Consider the following 16,859-nt stretch of genomic DNA (forward strand, 5'->3'; position numbering starts at 1 on the left):
ATAACTTGGCAAGATATTTAGGGAAAACATGTTTTGCTCATTCCCAGGATAAAATGTCATCTTTTTTATAATTTCTTAAAACAAACCCAAAAATGTCCAGAATTCTTGTAAAATTGGTCACTGGTGAGAATTCCATGCTTTTGTCAATCTTGTAAATGTTCTAACATAAAATAATTTAATAAATGTGCACCAGACATTTAATTCAGAGCTATGGTCTGGGGAATTATATTAACAAAAAATATACTTAAATATGCTGTTGCTGTAACAAAACTGCAATATTCATTGTAGGTTCAATGTTATACTTATTTCATTTTATTGAATCATTTTAAATGCTTATATGTTTCTGACTATGTGTTTGAGATGGTGAAGAGCGTTTTATTACTTAATTCTAAAATTAAAATGTTTATTTGTGCCCTATTCGCTCCACTCTTTTTCAGTTTTCTGTTATTGTTAGGCGGAAGCACTATGCTTATTTGACAGCTTTAACAATATACATTACCCTTAATGAGGTATAACAGTTATTTCTTCTCATTACGTTTTGTTATTAGAAGGCTCAGACATAGCAGGCGAGTAGCTTTTAGAATATCATTCTTTAATTTTATAATTAATAAAAACAAATTTAGATTTCCACTTTCATGGAATATACATTTATCAGATTGTCTACGCAATTTAACTTTTTCAAACTATTTTAATGGGCATAGAAGCCAGTGAATAATTAGCCTGTTTTTTAACATTAGAGGGATGTCATTTGCATGTGCCCAGTGTACTGCTAGATTATGAGTGGTGCGCTAACTGTTGCGTGCGAGCAATATCGGGTTTATCATGGCCGTTTGCACGTGTTGGAAGTAGCACGCGTATTACAGGTTGAAAGTAAACATGATTGCTTGAGCCCAATTTAATTTAACACATATCAGGATAGTGCGACTTAAGAGATCTGGCTAACTGTTTTGCTTGAATAAAAAGTGTCACAAAACACTTCAAAAATATATTTAATAGTACAGTTACAGTATACTCAAAATAACACCATCTAATAAAAATTATTTAACGAATTGCAATACAAAGTTAAAAGGGATCAAAGATATGAAGTCTCGGGTGTTAGAAAAAAAAAGGGCATGCAAAGGGTTTCAACAAAGCTATACATGTCTAAATATGTATATGTTTGTATACATACATACATATATATATATATATATATATATATATATATATATATATATATATATACGTTTTTATGTTCTATATCTGTATTTACAGATATACATACAAATATAAACATAAAATTAGATATGTATACATATATAGACATAAATATTTAAGTGCATTGGAGTCCTTTGCAGTCAAGTAGATGAAAACATGAAAAATCATATTTATGCAATATTCATATTTAATAAAGTGCTTAACTGTTTAACTGTGTATTTACTGTGAATATCTCACATTCCAATATTCCTCACATAAGGGAAGATGTTCTAAGTATTTTAAGGAATATATATATATTGTACAAAAATACCATCAGATATATGTAGAAATATGTATTTATGAATAAATAGAACATATTGTGCTATGTGAAGAAAATTGGAAAATGAAATATTAATATTTTCATTTCAGGTTAGTGCACTTGAGAATATGCTATGGTTTGCGTATGAGTAAGGGGAATGCGGTCGCAAAATATTTTAACTTTGTCTATTTGCGTCTCAGGTAAGTGTGCAAGTGAAAACTTTTTTACTAAGTTTGAACTTGTAATATTTGTGCTGCCCGAAGCACAAAAAAAGCTTACTTCTAGCATGTGAGTTAGCATGCCAGCAGGAACAACAAATATCGCTCCACACGTAATCTAACCCTTTATTGGTAGGTATGCACTGAGCATATGTACCAATCAGCTAACCTGAGATCAGCAACAGTGTTTTCATGTGGTGTTAATCTTGTATTTTACAAATAAATTAAGAGGATTATTTTGTAACAATTAATTGTAACAGTTGCCGCACAGTACCATGCTGAATGTGTCAGCATGCCACCCCAGATAGCCTTATTAGTGGCCTTATTGTCTTGGCCATTTCTGCTCTCAAGCTATATAATGGTTTCTATGGATTAAAAGTAATTAGTAATTTGGTCTGCCCATTCTACTTCAATATTAAAAGTCCCATGTGCAACTGAGTGACCACCTCTGTGTGACTAACTCTGCTACACAACGGTCTCACTATTTCATAAAATGCATCACTTCCTATAACTCACTTACGGCTAGATTACAACTTGTGCGTTACAGTTTTAATGCTGAAAAAATGTCAATTTCAGCGTAAAAGCAGTAACGCAGCCATTATGACTCATGCCGGTATAGCTATACCACAAGCATCTTAGCCTGTAACGCACTGTCAATCCCGCGCTCAAAAAAAATATGTTTTTGCGTGGGATTTCCATAGAGCCGGTATTACAGGTTGTGCAGTGAGGCTAAACACCCATAAACTACCTATTAACCCTTAAACCGAGGCCTTCCTGCATCACAAATACTATATTAAACCTATTAACCCCTAATCCGCCGCCCGTCCATATCCCCACCACTATAATAAAGTTATTAACCCCTATTCCGCTGCTCCCGCCACCGCCGCCACTAACTAAACCTATTAACCCCTAAACCACCAGCCCCCCACATCATCACTACAAAATAAACCTATTAGCCCCTAAGCTACCCATTGCCACTAATAAATTAAACTAATAACCCCTAAACCTATCACCCCCTAGCTTTAAAATAAAATTACAATATCCCTATCTTAAAATAAATAAAATCTAACAATTAACCTATCTATTATACTAAACTATTATACTAAAATTAAAATAACTACCAATTAATAAAAATTAAATTACACATTAAAAAAAAACTTATCACTACTAAAAAAATTAAGTCTAAAATTACAAAAAATAAAAAAATAAAAATTACTAAAAAAAAAAAAACAACTAAATTACAAAAAAATAAATGAAATTATCAAAAATAAAAACAATTACACCTAATCTAATAGCCCTATAAAAATAAAAAAGCCCCCCAAAATAAAAAACCCTAACCTACAATAAACTACCAATAGCCCTTAAAAGGGTCTTTTGTAGGGCATTGCCCTAAAGAAATTAGCTCTTTTACCTAGAAAAAAATACAAATACAAAGACCCCCCAACAGTAAAACCAACCCCCCAACATAAAAAACCTAACTCTAAAAAAAAAAAAACCTAAGCTACCCATTGCCCTGAAAAGGGCATTTGTATGGGCATTGCCCATAAAAAGGGCATTCAGCTCTTTTACATTGCCCTGAAAAGGGCATTCATCTCTTTTACCTAAAGCCCAAAACCCTAATCTAAAAAAAAAACACCCAATTTTTTTTTAGAAAAAAACCTAACACTAACCCCCGAAGATCCACTCACTTTCTGAAGTCTGGACATCCATCCTCATCCAGGCATCGAGAAGTCTTCATCCAGGCAGAGAGAAGTCTTCATCCAGACGGCGAGAAGTCTTCATCCAGGCGGCGTCTTCTATCTTCATCCCAGCGGTACGGAGCGGATCCATCCTTGGAGACATCCAGCGCGGAGCGTCCTCTTCATACGGTCACCGCCGTACACTGGATCTTCAATGCAAGGGAGCCTTTTCAAAATGGTGTCCCTTGCATTCCTATTGGCTGATTTGATTCTTGAAATTCAAATCAACCAATAGGATGAGAGCTACTGAAATCCTATTGACTGTTCAAAACATGAGAGCTAATGAAATTCTATTGGCTATTCAAATCAGCACGGGATGAAGATAGAAGACGCCGCTCGGATGAAGACTTCTCACTTCCTGGATGAGAATAGATGTCCGGACTTCAGAAACTGTGAGTGGATCTTCGGGGGTTAGTGTTAGTTTGTTTGTTTTTTAATTTTGGGGTGTTTTTTTTTTAGATTAGGGTTTTGGGCTTCAGGTAAAAGAGCTGAATGCACTTTTCAGGGCAATGTAAAATAGCTGAATGCCCTTTTAAGGGCAATGCCCATACAAATGCTCTTTTCAGGGCAATTGGTAGCTTAGGTTTCTGTTAGAGTTAGGTTTTTTATTTTGGGGGGTTGGTTGGGTAGTGGGTTTTACTGTTGGGGGGGTCTTTGTATTTTTTCCAGGTAAAAGAGCTGATTTCTTTAGGGCAATGCCCTACAAAAGGCCCTTTTAAGGGCTATTGGTAGTTTATTGTAAGATGCTGTTTTTTTATTTTGGGGGGGCTTTTTATTTTATAGGGCTATTAGATTAGGTGTAATTGTTTTTATTTTTGATAATTTCAATTGTTATTTTTCGTAATTTAGTGTTTGCTATTTTTCGTAACTTAGTATTTTTTATTTTTTGTAATTTTAGACTTAAATTTTTCTAGTAGAGTTAGTTCTTTTTTAACGTGTAATTTAGTTTTTTTAATTGGTAGTTATTTTAATTTTAGTATAACAGTTTAGTATAATAGCTATGTTAGGTTAATTGTTAGTTTAAACTTGTTTTTTTTATTTCACAGGTAAGTTTTTATTTATTTCAAGATAGGGATATTGTTAGGTTTAGGGGTTAATAGTTTAATTTAGTTTTTTGCGATGTGGGGGGCTGGCGGTTTAGGGGTTTATAGGTTTATTTAGAGGCAGTGATGTGGGAGGCCAGATGTTAAGGGGTTAATACATTTATTATATAGGTGGCATTGTCGGGGAGCATCGGAATAGGGGTTAATAGCTTTTATTAGTGGCATTGATGTGGGATGCCAGAGGTTTAGAGGTTAATAACTTTTATTAGTGGCGGCGATGTCGGGGAGCGGCGTAATAGGGTTTAATAACTTTATTTCGGTGTCTGCGATGTCAGAGAGCGGCATATTAAGGGTTAATAACTTTATTTAGGTATCAGCGATGTCGGGGGCGGTAGATTAGGGGTGTTTAGACTTGGGGTTTATGTTAGGGTGTTAGGTTTGAACGTAACTTTTTTTCCCATAGACATCAATAGGGTTGCGTTACGGAGCTTTTCATTCCGTGATTCAGGTGTTTGTTTTCTAACACTCTCTCCCCATTGATGTCTATGGGGAAAAGCGTGCACAAGCTTGTCAAAGCAGCCCTTGGATTTTGTGCAGTATGGAGCTTAATGCCACCATATCGCAGGCACAAGGAGGCTTTTCAGAAACTCGTAATGGCAGCGCTATGGAGGGTGAAATAAGGCAACTTTTTTTGCGTTCGTTTCTATAGTTCCTCTATAGCGCAAAACTCGTAATCTAGGTGATAAAGGTATATGAAACACTTGATAATGTAGGACGAGATTACATAAGTGGAGTAAGTTTCAGCGCAACTGCTGAAACCCACGTCACCGGTAAGTTCACCTTGCACATCGGATGAATCACATAACCTGTGCCGTCAGATGCTATACTGGTGTAAGTAGGACAAACTGGCGAGGTTCAGAAATGTGCACAACTACACACTTCTGTCGTCACAAGTAATTTACGCCAGTATATCATCTTGCGGTGCGTAACAAAAAAATAAATGTGGAATTCACACGTAAAAATCTTACCTGAAAAAAATAAATTAAACAACACATCAAAACACCATTAAAACCTTGAATCCGCCATCCCCACACATCACAATCACTAATAAAATGTATTAACCCCTAAACCACCATCCCCCCACAATGCAAACTACTATATAAACCTATTAACCCCTAAACCTCCAACCTCCACAACGCAACTACCTAATTAATAATTTAGGTGTTAATAGTTTAATTAGGTATTTGCGATGTGGGGGGTCGCAGTTTAGGGGTTAATAACTTTTATTAGTGATTGAGATGTGGGGGGGGTGGATTAGTGGTTAATAGGTTAATTAGGTTTTTGCATTGTGGGGTGATGGCGGTTTAGGGGTGAATACATTTTATTACACATTGAGATGTGGGGGGATGGCAGTTTAGGAGTTAATACATTTCATTACACATTGCGATGTGGGGGGGATGGCAGTTTAGGAGTTAATACATTTCATTACACATTGCGATGTGGGGGGGATGGCGGTTTAGGGGTATACTGCGAATGTGTTAGGGCTTCCACGGAGTTACAGTGCTTTTTTTACTGAGCGCAAAGCTTGCTGCGCCTGCCTATGTGTGGCGAGATAATAATGGAGTAAAATATCTCTGTTAGTCCTTGCGCTGCATATGTGATACCGACTGGTGATGCCAGTTCGATGTTAGTTTATGGGAGTAAAAACTGCGGCCAACGTGTAAAATATACGCGCGTAACTTGTCTGCTGTGCCAGGTATGTGATCACTCGTTTAGACTAAAAATTGCAGACAATGGGTTTTGCGCCCGTCGCCAAATATGTGATTGTGCCCTTAATATAAAAAAGTTTAATTATGCATAGTCAATGAAGTTTGCAATCAGTGTTACCTCTAAGGCCACATTTTGTGAGTAGCCCAGCAGTAAAGCAGTTAATTAGGGAACCGCACCATGCAGTTAGCAAACACTACACAATGCAGACTGCAAGGTATGATTCCCTTATTAACTGTTTCACTGCTGGGCTGCTCACAAAATGTGGCCTTAGATGGAACATTGTTTGCAATATACCAATTCTGAGAATAAATAGACTCAGCAGAGGCTATAATATGTAATACAGGTAAACAAAATACCCAAATCCAGAATTTCAAAATCCAAACTTTCTGAAATCTAAACTTTTTAATTTATAGTTAAAAAAAAAATAAAGTTATGAAAAATTACTATTTTTTTCCAGCCTGTAAGTCACAATCTTCTCTTTCTGTGTCTTTGGTTTGGTTTTTGTGATTAAATATGCAAATAATAATCTATATTTATTTAAAACATCAATTATTACCTTTCTGATAACAGTACTGTACTATCTTTTTTGGGTACTATGTATACAAAAGTATTAAATTGATATAAAACTATCTTTAGGATACATGTTTTTGATGTATTATGACATGTAAATATTGCCTAAATGACACCAGATATTGATGTTTATAATTGGTTCCATCCCCTCTCCAAACTGTCCCATTTTACAGATGCAAATATTCCAACATCCAAACAATTCCACAATCTAAACCTTTTCCGGTCCCAAGCAGTTTGGATAAAGGATTTTATACCTGTACTAAAAAACAATGCATATTTGTCTAGAAAGATTACAGTGGAAAGTCTTGTCTACGCTGTTAAAGTCTATATTGACTCCTCCAAATATGGAAAGTAGATTGAGGAGTTTAACCTTTGAAAAACAGCAACTGGTCTCTATATTAATTTATTGCAAGACCTTCGAAAGGATTTGTTTTTACAATGGTCTAGATTATAAATGGAGCAATATTGATAGTGTACAATTTGGTATTACAAGTGAGCACATGTGGTATTACAAGTGAGCACAATGTGGTTTTACAAGTGAGCACAATGTGGTATTCCAAGTGAGCACAATGTGGTATCACAAGTGAGCACAATGTGGTATTACAAGTGAGCACAATGTGGTTTTACAAGTGAGCACAATGTGGTTTTACAAGTGAGCACAATGTGGTATTCCAAGTGAGCACAATGTAGTATCACAAGTGAGCACAATGTGGTATTACAAGTGAGCACAATGTGGTTTTACAAGTGAGCACAATGTGGTTTTACAAGTGAGCACAATGTGGTTTTTATAAGTGAGCACAATGTGGTTTTACAAGTGAGCACAATGTGGTTTTATAAGTGAGCACAATGTGGTATTCCAAGTGAGCACAATGTGGTATCACAAGTGAGCACAATGTGGTTTTACAAGTGAGCACAATGTGGTATCACAAGTGAGCACAATGTGGTATCACAAGTGAGCACAATGTGGTATTACAATTGAGCACAATGTGGTTTTACAAGTGAGCACAATGTGGTATTACAAGTGAGCACAATGTGGTATTACAAGTGAGCACAATGTGGTTTTACAAGTGAGCACAATGTTGTATTACAAGTGAGCACAATGTGGTTTTACAAGTGAGCACAATGTGGTATTACAAGTGAGAACAATGTGGTTTTACAAGTGAGCACAATGTGGTATTACAAGTGAGCACAATGTGGTATTACAAGTGAGCACAATGTGGTTTTACAAGTGAGCACAATGTGGTATTACAAGTGAGCACAATGTTGTATTACAAGTGAGCACAATGTGGTTTTACAAGTGAGCACAATGTGGTATTCTAAGTGAAAAGTAAAATAGTTTTACCAGAGAATGTTGGTGCAGTGCTCATATTATAATTAGCGAGTTATGTGGTGCATACTGAAAAATTTACTGCCTGTAAACCTGAAGTAAAGTGTGACGGCTAGAATAAAAATATAACAAAACACTATGTATAATATAGGTAGGAAACACTTTATCTAAACTGCTTGGGACCGGAAAAGGTTTGGAATTCAGAATATTATTTTTTTTGCATCTGTAAAATAGAACCAAGTATAAACAAAAATATCTTATGTAATTTAGGCAATATTTATATGTTATAATATAGCTTATACATGCAACTTCAATGTAGTTTTGTATCATTTTTATTACTTTTGTATACATAGTACCATTAGAAAGATAGTACACTACTGTAATCAGAGAGGTGATAGTTGTGGTTTGAAATAAATTTACACAAGGATTTGCATTTTACAACACACAAAAACAACCTAAGATGCACGCAGAGAAGTTTATGACTTACTTGTGGGGGAAATGGCAGTATTTCATATTTTTAAAATATAAATAAATAAGTTTGGATTTTGGAAAAATTCTGAATTTTGGAATTTTGGATTTGGCGATTTTTACCTGAATATTAAAATACTCACACACACAGACACATAGACACACACACAGGTACGCAGACACACACACAGACACATAGACACACACACAGGTACGCAGACACACACACAGACACGCTGACACACACACACACAGACATATGTGTAGATTTGTTTTTGTGTATGCATGCATGTGTATGAATATATGTATGTATATATGTGTAAACATACATATGTGTACATAGTACTACATACATATAGAGACATACATACACACATATATCAATTTAAAAGAATAGATTATAACTTTGTAGAACTCCGTTATTTTTCCTGTGTGTGAGCGCATCTTCAGCTTGACACCAATGGTATGCAACAAAGTAATTCAATCTGCAAACTAGGTTAAGTTCTTATGATCTGATGTTGGAAATAATGGGCGTATTTTCTCTAGCAGCTTCCCTAACATATCCAACCTCTCTGTTATTAAAGGGACAGTCTAGGCCAAAATAAACTTTCATGATTCAGATAGAGCATGTAATTTTAAACAATTTTCCAATTTACTTTTATCACCAATTTTGCTTTGTTCTCTTGGTATTCTTAGTTGAAAGCTTAACCTAGGAGGTTCATATGCTAATTTCTTAGACCTTGAAGCCCACCTCTTTCAGATTGCATTTTAACAGTTTTTCACCACTAGAGGGTTTTAGTTCACATATTTCATATAGATAACACTGTGCTCGTGCACGTGAAGTAATCTGGGAGCAGGCACTGATTGGCTAGACTGCAAGTCTGTCAAAAGAACTGAAAAAAGGGGCAGTTTGCAGAGGCTTAGATACAAGATAATCACAGAGGTTAAAAGTATATTATTATAACTGTGTTGGTTATGCAAAACTGGGAAATGGGTAATAAAGGGATTATCTATCTCTTTAAACAATAAAAATTCTGGTGTAGACTGTCCCTTTAACAGTTCACTTAACCTCTCACACTTCCCCACTCTTTAGTGAATGGGCTCCATAGAATAATATATGGAATGTTTTGACTGGAGAGGATGAAAGGGCAGTATGTGAATCTATGCCATTTTTAGACTGCAACAACATTGCTAATGACTCAAATGAGCAGCACAGCATGGATGAACATTTGGTTTCTGTTGTTATTATGAAAATAAACATGTGACTTTAATAAGTTTTGTTATTTTTACTGATTAATGCAATTCCCATTTAAACTTCTGTAATTTATTCCCCCTATTATGTATTCAGAATTCAGTTATTGTTTTATTTTCTAATTAGTATGTTTCTCTCTTGTGTATTCATATTTATGAGAGGGAATTACTTATTTGAGTGTGCATTTTACAAGATAAATATTTACTAGAAAGCATGTTCCAGAATCACTGATTTTGCTGGTTACATCATATAGGAGTTATTGTCTCCTACAAAGTTCAATCTAATATCACTCACTCTCTCCTGTAGCCTGCAGAAACAAAACACATTAATAAATGTGTTTGGGTTTTTTCTTACACTATTCTTACAATTTATAAAGTAAAACATTATACTAAAGTTTTCTTATTAGAGAAAGTAGACAATTGCCTACAGGCTCTTTCTCTCCAAGGGGTGTTTTCTTAGCTTGTTCAATAGCAAAATGTTGCATTATACTTTCTTTTATTGTGCGTTCTGTGTTCTGTGTACAGCACAAATAATCACAAACTTGAGACGATCTATTGTGGATTTGTACCCTGAGATATGCTCTGCTTCTTAACTGTGATTTGCTACACAATCAGGGAGAGAATGTCGCTAGCAGCAACTTTTTTTCATATATATATATATATATATATATATATATATATATATATATATATATATATATATATATATATATATATATATATATAAAATCAGAAATGGAATCTTCTAACGGGGGGACTAATGTCAATTATGGATACGGATCCCTGAAATCCCAACTGGGTTAATGAAGTCTGTGTGTCTGTTCTGATATTGGATAGAGTGGTGTTAAACAATATAAAGTCCATTTGCATATGGCCATGTTTGATCAGTTATGTTTTTCAAACTTTAAGTATGTTAAAAGTTTATTTTACATTTTTTAATTCATGAAGAAGATCATCAAGAAGAACAATGAAATATATTAATTTACATAAGAATAAAGTGTCTACTACCTACCTCTCATCTATTATAACTGAAATTTGAACAGTCCACTGTAAAACAGCTTTGTGACAAGGTTTAACATATTGCCAAATGTTCCAAACCTCACTGTACAGAACAAGGTTTGTTTTTAGTGACATAAGGTTCTAGATACAGGTAGAAAACCCTTTAACCAAACTGCTTGGGACCAGAAAATGTTTGGATATCAGAATAGTTTGGATTTTGGAATAAATGTATCTGTAAAATGGAACAGTGAGAGGGGGATGAGAACAAGTGTAAACAAAAATATGTTATGTCATTTAGGCAATATTTACATGTCATTGTACATCTTACACATGCAACCTAAAGGTAGATTTATATTTTTTTATAAATTTGTAATACATAGAACCCTCAGAAAAATAGTACAATACTCTAATTAGAAAGGTAATATTTGTTGTTTAAATAAATATAGGCTATTATTTGCATTTTAGAACACAAAAAAGACAACACAAAGACAAAGGCAGAGAAGATTTTGACTTACAGGCAGGGAAAAGTAGAAACTATATATATATATATATATATATATATATATATATATATATATATATATATATATATAGATAGATATATAAAATGGAACAAAAAGAAAGTGGTGTGACCTGGGCGCTGAGAAATCAGTGCTGTAGAGCAAAAATATGCTGCCAAAATCCACCTATTGTGTTATCTGCATCCCCTCAAATCCAGAGACACAATACAGAAATTTTATTTAAAATAAAGAGAGGTTTGTGGATTGGCGCAAAATCACCAGATCACAAACACACGAAATCACAAAGATTATAGTGTGTCAATAATTAGGTGATGATATATCGCAGGTTGTATCAATTACTTTAATAATTTATCCTCTGATGAAGAAGGAGCATACAGCACTAACCTTTGAAACGCGTAAGGATTATTTCTGAAAAACGCCACGCTCTTGAACTATTATGTCCTGTTGGTGATTCAGCTTGATATATATAAATTCTGCCTGTGCTAAGGAATTGCTTTGAAATCACCTCATATGTATTGAGGTTTTTAAATGTGAGTATACTATTTGTGGGTGCTCTTTGTATGTTTTTATACAAATAAAAGTGTGTTGCACTGTCTCTCTCCTGTTTTGTGTTTCATGTAAACTGGGACCACATCTCTGGACAAAGTTTGATGAGATCGCAAGGAGACAAGATACACCTGGTGTCTGAGAGCAGACTACTCCTACACTGTGCGGCCCTTACCTCATATTGATTGAGGTAGAAGAGTGTAAGTAGATACCCGAAAGGGACCAGGATTCTTGCCTCCTATATTCCTCACTTTATAAATTGACTGTGGACTTTCCTATTTATATTAACTTATATCTGCGGGGATTTCACACGAATCTTATTATTCTAATTTTATCAACGTATATTTTATCTATTAAGCTATTTGTATAATATTGATGTGTATGTGCATGTATTTGACTACCACTATTTTCGACTAACACTGTATTGGAGGGTTCTAATAGTTTTAGAAGCTACAGTAATTGCTTCTGCTCTATCTGATACAATCTGCGATATATTATCACCTAATTATTGACACACTATAATCTTTGTGATTTGCGTGTGTTTGTGATCTGGTGATTTTGCACCAATCCACAAACCTCTCTTTATTTTAAATATATATAAATAAACTCCACCATAGGGCTCTGCACACACACTTGTATTCCACACATGCTGTACATATCCTCCAAGTAGAAAGCACTCACTGGGTCTCTTAATAAAGGTTTATTTCACACAAACAATAAAGTGATGTTTTGGAGATATTATACCCGTCTTCAGACTTAAAAAACATACATAGAAATACCTTAAGCTTTATAGCCCCAGCAACAAACACCCTCGCTGCAAACCGGAACTCTCATGGCGTTCTAGCCATACCACTGCGCAGGTCCGGCCATTGTCATGGGAACAGGACACAGCATCTTGTGACATATACTAAAAACAGACAGGAAACTGCTGCTGGATGCGACAAGTTGTTATCCCCCATCACTCAAAAAAGCATTGCCAATTTCACAGTTTAAGAGGGTGGTTCGCAATAATAGCAAGGTATTCCTGGCTCATAGCCAATTGGCTGAAATGAAAGAAAAATTCTTACAACATGGATATAAAGAAAAACACATTGATCAACATCTTTCCACCTTTCTACAAATTAATCAAGAAATGGCACTATTGAACATTAGTCCTAAAGAACATGAGGAGAGAATGACCTTTACTACAACATATACGGCAGACAAAAACAAGTTACCACAGTTACTAAAAAAGGACTGGCATATTGTGGGGACAGATATGCAGATACCCTTTAGGGGGATGCATCATCCTAAAGTAGGATACAGAAGATCAAGATCTATGAGGGATATCCTAGTAAAAGTGAATTCAGTCCAATGTTACAAAACCTCTACCTAGCTTGAACAAGTAAAACCTATAGATGTTCTGGGTGTACCACTCGCAGTGGGCTTCTAAACACCAGATACGTTACCCATCCTGGAACTAACAAGAGATTTGAGATCCAACATAGAGTAACCTGCACCAATAAATACATTGTGTATGTTTTACATTGTCCATGTGGGTTATTCTATGTTGGTAAGACTGTTGGTGACCTTCGGGCACGTATGGCCAATCACCTTACGTCTATTAGAGCTGCTATAAAAAAATCAGGATTCTGAGCAACCTGTAGCTCAGTATTTTGCAAGGAGTGCCCATACGGTGTCTGACCTCAGATATGTTATCATTGATCATGTCCCCCCTCTTCCTTTAGGGGGTGACAGAGGTAAATTGCTTCTTCGGTGTGAATCAAGGTGGATATTCAATTTGGGGACTCTAGTACCAAGGGGTCTGAATACACACCTTGATTGGCATTGCTTTGTATAGGTCTCTCATAATGTTTGCTATCATGTCTATAATGATCTCCTGTATAGCTTACATTCTGTTAGGCCCTGTTACTTTTGAAGTTGCACTGCAATTAGTTGATATAAGGTAATATAATATAATATAGGTATGACAGGTGAATAGCCTGCAGTTCATGATGTGCTTAATGTAATCTTTCTTGTGCACTACTAAAAAGCTCTGTGTTCTCTGTTTTTAGTATATGTCACGTGACGCTGCATCCGGGTCCCATGGAAATGGCCGGACCTGCGCAGTGGTATGGCTAGAACGCAGTGAGAGTTCTGGTTTGCAGCGATAAAGCTTAAGGTATTTCTATGTATGTTTTTTAAGTCTGAAGATGGGTATAATATCTCCAAAACATAACTTTATTGTTTGTGTGAAATAAACCTTTATTAAGAGACCCAGTGAGTGCTTTCTACTTGGAGGATATGTACAGCATGTGTGGAATACAAGAGTGTGTGCAGAGCCCTATAGTGGAGTTAATATATATATATATATATATATATATATATATATATATATATATATATATAAATATATATACAGTATCTCACAAAAGTGAGTACACCCCTCACATTTTTGTAAATATTTTATTATATCTTTTCATGTGACAAAACTGAAGAAATTACAATTTGCTACAATGTAAAGTAGTGAGTGTACAGTCTGTATAACAGTGTAAATTTGCTGTACCCTCAAAATAACTCAACACACAGCCATTAATAACTAAACCGTTGGCAACAAAAGTGAGTACACCCCTAAGTGGAAATGTCCAAATTGGGCCCAAAGTGTCAATATTTTGTGTGGCACCATTATTTTCCAGCACTGCCTTAACCCTCTTAGGCATGTAGTTCACCAGAGCTTCACAGGTTGCCACTGGAGTCCTCTTCCACTCCTCCATGATGACATCACAGAGCTGGTGGATGTTAGAGACCTTGCGCTCCCCCACCTTACATTTGAGGATGCCCCACAGATGCTCAATAGGGTTTAGGTCTGGGGTGACAGAGGTAAATTGCTACTTCAGCATGAATCAAGGTAGATATTCAATTTGGGAACCCTAGTACTAAGGGGTCTGAATACACACCTTGATTGGCATTGCTTTATATAGGCCTCTCATAATGTTTTCTATCATGTCTATAATGCTCTCCTGTATAGCTTACATTCTGTTAGGCCCTGTTACTTTTGAAGTTGCACTGCAATTAGTTGATATAAGGTAATAGAATAGAATATATGTATGACAGGTGCACTACTAAAAAGCTCTGTGTTCTCTGTTTTTAGTATATGTCAAATATGTTAATCCTGATGGCCACATACAATATTTTAGAGCTGTATTTGTATACATGGTCTAGATTTATTATGACACTCAAATCTACATCTCTGCTCTAGACCCATCTCCTTCCTTGCTAACCTGTGTCACTAACTGCCTTTCTCACATCTCTTCATGGATGTCCTCTCACTACCTTAAAGGGACACTGAACCCACATTTTTTCTTTCATGATTCAGATAGAGCATGCAATTGTAAGCAACTTTCTAATTTACTCCTATTATCATTTTTTCTTTGTTCTCTTGCTTTCTTTATTTGAAAAAGAAGGCATCTGAGCTATTTTTTTGGTTCAGAACCATGGAAAGCAATTGTTTATTGGTGGATGAATTTATCCACCAATCAGCAAAAAACAACCCAGGTTGTTCACCAAAAATGGGCCGGCATCTAAACTTACATTCTTGCATTTCAAATAAAGATACCAAGAGAATGAAGACAATTTGATAATAGGAGTAAATTAGAAAGTTGCTTAAAATTGCACGCTCTATCTGAATCCCAAAAGAAAAAAATTGGGTTCAGTGTCCCTTTAAGCTAAATCTCTCCAAAATTGAGCTCCTTATTTTCCCGCTTCTTCTAAAATCTCCATGCCCCATCTCTCTATAACTGTTGACAACTCCATCATTACCCCTACCCCACATGCCCAATGTCTTGTAGTCACACTTGAATCAGATCTTTCTTTCACTCCTCACATTCAGGCTTTGGCTAAATCCTGCCACTTCCACTTTAAAAACATCTCTAAAATTAGACATTTCCTTACACAAGACACAACTAAGATTTTAATCCACTCTCTCATCCGTTCCCGCATTGACTACTGCAACTCCATCCTCTCTGGTCTCCCTAGCTGCTGTCTATCTCCTTTACAATCCATAATAAATGCATCTGCCAGGCTCATCTTCCTTACACGTCGCTCTTCATCTTCTGCACCTCTCTGCCAATCCCTTCACTGGCTTCCTCTTGCCTCCAGGATTAAACACAACATTCTCACTCTGACATACAAAGCCCTGAACTGCATTGCTCCCCCCTACATCTCAGACCTTGTCTCCAGATAGTCTCCCTCCCATCCCCTTCACTCTGCTCACAACCTCCTATTCTCCTCCTCTCTTGTTACCTCCTCACATTCCCGTTTACAAGACTTCTCCAGACTGGCTCCCATCTTGTGGAACTCTCTGCCTCGCTCCACAAGACTCTCCCCTAGTTTTGAAAGCTTCAAGCACTCCCTAAAGACTCTACTGTTCAGGGATGCATACAACCTACACTAACTTTTCCTAATAACAGTTCCTCTCCTCCATTGCTATCCACCATGAACCCCCTTAGAATGTAAGCCTAATAGCCCAACTGCTTGCTGATCACCTTCACAAAAGCTGACTACAACAGTGCGACTGTAGGCAGGGCCCTCTACCCATTTGATCCCTATAATTGCTACCTTGTATACCGCCTATGTTTATAGCGCTGCAGAATCTGTTGGCACTCTACAAATAACCGATAATAATAATAATTAAAGGACCATTAAATACAGTAGAATCTAATAATTATCAAACACACATTAACAAGACAATGCCATAACACTTACTTTGAATTTGAATGGAGCAGTAGAATATTTTGTAGCAAATTTCAAAGTGAGACAAATTTTCCTTTCCCCTGCATCATGTGAAAGCCATCAGCCAATCACAAAATGCTTATATGTACTGTATATACTGTGCACTTTTGTACATGATCAGTAGGAGCTAGGGAATCAGAAA

The sequence above is a fragment of the Bombina bombina genome, chromosome 3 (genome assembly GCF_027579735.1).
Source record: "Bombina bombina isolate aBomBom1 chromosome 3, aBomBom1.pri, whole genome shotgun sequence".
In the NCBI taxonomy this organism is placed as follows: Eukaryota; Metazoa; Chordata; class Amphibia; order Anura; family Bombinatoridae; genus Bombina; species Bombina bombina.